We start from the raw sequence: 4,534 nt of genomic DNA, 5'->3' as shown, positions 1-4,534 counted from the left end.
GTCGAGACAAAGTATCTTAAGAGACAACGTGCCACATCGGGCTTTATTGAAAAATAATTGTGTAATGCGGGTATTGAAAAAATAATTGTAATGCGGGTATCTCCCAAGGGCATATCGTGCGCCCAAAGCGCCTCGCCTGGCGATTTGGCGAGCGTGTCGTGCGGTGCGTGCTTGGAACCTGAGGGCTCAGAACATGAAAGTCCATTAACGTTTCGGATCCACAACGAAGGCGTCTGGTCCAGATGAGGTTCTGCTCCGCCAGAGGGCCCGTCACCTCCCCTGCGGAACTTGCTCCCCCCACCCTTTGCAGACTCAGTCCTTGCAGATCTTCGAAGTTAATCAACGATCATGCCCATGAGGTCCCTCACGTGCTGCTGTTCTGGGGAATACATAGTATTGTCAGTATCTTGTGTCTCAATTTCCTGGTCCGGGTACAGAGCGTAAAAATCCGATTCACTTGAAGCATTTGAACTTAATACATATGAAGCAAAGAGAGGAACTTCCTTTATGTCAAAGTCTCCCATGGGCGCCTGGTCGGCTTGCGGGTCTAGGATATCCACGTCGGGTCCCTCGACCGCCAGACCCAGTGTCGCAATCAGATCCATAGTTGGGTCGGAAGGGGGCGTGCAGCTGTCAGCTTGTAATACATAAGCAGCGTTAGCCAGTACACGCAAGGGGTTTATAGCACAAGTATCACAGTCATCACATACACCGTTACAGGCAGCAGCCAGTTCCCACATGGGATCCGCACAAGTATCACAGTCATTACAAAATTCAATGCAATTTTCTGGAGCGCCGGTCGCAACTGCCTTGTTGAAGGACCCGTTCAGGTCGACGGCCTCTGTGGTCAGAGCCATAGTCGTTGTCGGCGGCTTTTTCACTTTCCATCCTGTAAAATACTTTCTCATACAGAGGAGGACTAGAGATTTCATTAGTGCCCCCCAAATTACTACCCCGATTATCACAGCCAGTGCGGTCAATAACCACTTCACTATGGTGCCCGTCCATCCCTGGAACCAGTCAGTGAGCCAGCTAAATGTATAAGAATTTTCGCGCGCGATCCGATCGATCGTCAGGGCGTGGCTAGTTTCCCTTAGTCTCAATATTGCGGCTGACACTCCTTCAGATGGATCGGGTATGTAAGTGCAACATTTTCCCTCTATAATTCCGCATACCCCTCCTTTCTCTGCCAGGAGCATGTCCAAAGCCACCCCATTCTGCATCACCATTGTACGCATGTGAATTACCGTGTCCAATAGTATGTCATGAGCCGTAGCGGTGTCGTTTGCCACCTTTTCTAGGGTCAAAGCCAATTTGTCTATTCGGAAACTATCCATGACTGTGCCCGCTCCTGGGAAGAAGAAACCAAACACCTTTTCCCATAGACTCCCGTGTAGTTTAGTGGTTCCATCTTCGTTCATGACTGACCTCTTATAACGCCTGTCCAAGGACTTTGGGTCTAGCTCATCCAGTATCTCAACGTCAGGAAGGACTGAACCCAGATAACATGTGCCCCCCCAATTATTTGGTAAATAGGGGTAAGCCTTGTCGCCGCATATAAACATTGTCCCATGGGGTGGGACCAGGTGGGTGGATAAGCACTGGAGTCCCTTTACCACCCCATTAATCCTACTAACCCCCCTAGAGAATGTTATAGCCGTTATGTTGTGGTTGTGTTTATCTTGCAGTACTATTCGTAATGTAATCCCCGAGCTCCCTTGTCCCAGCTTCCCGGGGAGAGTGTAGGCGCATTCTGATTCTCCCATACGCAAGTGGCCGGAACCCTGGAGGCAGACCTTCCCTTTCTGTGGTTTGACCCAGACGGGGGCAGGCCTCTCGGCCACATGGGCAATCATTGACGGGCGATAATTAAATTGTCGATTGCAACTCTTGCCGTTGTCAACCCCTTCTCTTTCCAGCGTGGTGACTAAACATGGGGAATCGATAGGTTGTGAGCAGAGGTCATTGAGGGACAGAGGTAGCACTATCATGTGTATTCCTGTGGTGCCTGCTTGGGGAAAGCGCATGCACGACCAGCAGTGTGTCCTATTTTGAATTGTTGCCACCTCCCTGGCCACTTTCCAATATGTGTTTTCACCCTTCTTTGGGGCCTTATTCTGGGGTTGTGGCGTGAGTATGTATTCGATGCATGGTATGTAGTTCTTTTCGCCACCGGCCGCGCCAGGGGTCCAGACGCTGCACCGGACCTGCATGGTCATGTCTTTCCCTTGGCGTGTGCGTGTTTGTAGCTTAAAATCAGGGGTTCCCCATTGGTATCCTGGTTGGGCCAAGGTCTTAATGCTAGCTTGCCCATCTTCCCGGAACTCTCGTTGCTTTTGTAGTACCATGCCAACGCGTCCAGGCCCTGCCGACAGTGCTAGCCAATTTATGTTCACCCAATTTGTGTGCAGGGCTTTCTGTTCGAAACATGGTAGTGATACTCTTTGTCCCCATGTTACGGTGAGGTGTCGGGTTTCGTTTTCGCATCTATTGGAATCGGAGTTTCCCCTAGCTGCTGTCGCTATCAATAGTATTGTACCTATGATTAGGCCCATCCTTATTGTGGTTGCTGTGGTGTAGTGTCTGGTGCTTGTATGGCCAACTTACAGTGCGTGGCGTGGATCCACGAGGTCTTGCCCTCGCAAAAGACTGCCGTTGGTGTAGTCAGCAACACCTGGACTGGTCCCTTCCACCTTGGTTCCAAGGCGTTCTTGCAGGTGAAGTGCTCCACGAACACCTGGTCTTTTTCTTTTCCTCTGGTGGAACACCTGGTCCACAAGTCTCCTGGGAGCGCCTGGTCTACAGGTCTCCAATTCATAGATTCAATTCATTCAATTCATAGTTTCATAGAACACCTTTTCTCCAATTTCCTAATCCACTTTTTTCAAGTGGATCCAATTTTATCCAATATTCAATTTTTAAATTCAATCCCATTTAATCCAGTCCAATTCAAATTAAATTCAATCCTTCTCTCAGCATCCCATTACCTGTTTCCAACATCAATAAAAATAAAATTATAAAATTAATAAAAAATCAATCATCTCAACTCTCAAATCGAATCAAAAAATAAAAATAAACGAAAATTACTTCAGCGAGAGTTTCAACTAGAATTAACACAAACAAACCACCATTAACCTCCATTAACACAAACAAACCACCATTAACCTCCATTAACCTCCCCCTATTATTTATTTATTTTCACGAATAAACAAATAATAGAAATAACCTGGTCTACTTCCAATTTCAATTCTGGTCAGTTCTGGTGTCTGGTCACACACAATGTTTTCCTCACCCACTGTGATTCGCTCAAAATAGATTCTCACTGTTATGTCTGAAATTCGTCTCATGAAAACCCATTCAAGAGTCCGGTGTGACAGACAGCCAAACACATAGACACGCCGAAGACCCCAGGGTACCCATCAAACTAGCTTGTCCCCAGATCCACAACACAGCGAAACATGTAACTTTACTAAAATAATCACTTACTCATAACTAATACTCATAATAACTCATAATTACTTATGTAATTACTCATACCAATACTTACTTAAAATAATGTAATATCCCAATCTTCACCCCCTATGCAAATCGAAGCACCCCGGACGATCCACAACCAATATCAACCACTGTAGCCGTCTTCCCGACTCCAGGCAGCCACACGCAGCCACATACATCTCCATCCACGTCACACAAGACAACAGCCAACGAGTGTGTCCACCACACAGAAACCTTTGGCAATGCAACAACCGAACTCCCAGACAACCAACAACAAAACCCAATCCATCTCCATGGCTCATCAAGCAGTTCCAACTTAATCCAGCTTCACATACCGATTTCCCCAAAAACTCGTGAAACTTCACCCCCATTTTGGAAAAACCCTGGACTAAACCCTGACACCCTAAATAACTTCAGACTCATCTCCAACCTACCCTTTCTGTCAAAAGTTTTGGAACGTGCTGTGGCCACTCAACTCAAACATCACCACTCTGCCAATAACCTGTATGAAACATCCCAATCCGGATTCTGCTCCAGCCACAGTACTGAAACTGCTCTCCTCTTTGCAAACCACTTCAACTCCATGACTTTTACATGTTTCGTGAACGGAACAAAGCACTCTGTAATCGTCAGATTGAAACTGCCCCAAACCCGTCCATATAAACTCCATTGTTGTCCTGTCCATCTCTCTGTGTTACATTTACCTTTTGTGACTCACAGTACCTGCCTCCATGGAACAATGGCGCCTGAGCACTCAATTAGCCCTCCCAGTACCAAAGACTTACAATCAGACCGACAGACAGACAAATAACAGAGGCATGTCGCCAGCCCCAGCACAGGACATCACCTTTCCGGGCAGGCACAATATAATCCACAGCATCGAAATGCCAATTTCTATCCGGAGCCTCGCAAAGCCAAAATCCATGCATGCGTGCTCCATCATGCAACCCGATCTGTACTCGGTGTGCCCGGCGCCCCCTATAATCAGTGAGTTATAATAACCATAATATCTCTGGCACCCAACTCGTGATACCACAAT

The 4,534-nt window shown here is 47.2% G+C and overlaps 1 long non-coding RNA gene across 1 annotated transcript; it reads right to left on the bottom strand.

Moving 5' to 3' along the window:
• Positions 1-29: 29 nt before the first annotated feature.
• On the bottom strand, positions 30-4,021 carry LOC144888375 (uncharacterized). Its single transcript, XR_013620967.1, has 2 exons — positions 3,166-4,021; positions 30-3,135 (listed from the first exon to the last, which is right to left on the bottom strand). It is a non-coding gene; the product is annotated as an uncharacterized LOC144888375 (long non-coding RNA).
• Positions 4,022-4,534: the final 513 nt, after the last annotated feature.

The sequence above is a fragment of the Myxine glutinosa genome, chromosome 12, assembly GCF_964187855.1.
Source record: "Myxine glutinosa chromosome 12, kmMyxGlut1.1, whole genome shotgun sequence".
Lineage (NCBI taxonomy): Eukaryota > Metazoa > Chordata > Myxini > Myxiniformes > Myxinidae > Myxine > Myxine glutinosa.
Note: the sequence above shows the minus strand (reverse complement) of the source record. Positions and strands in the feature narration are given on the sequence as shown.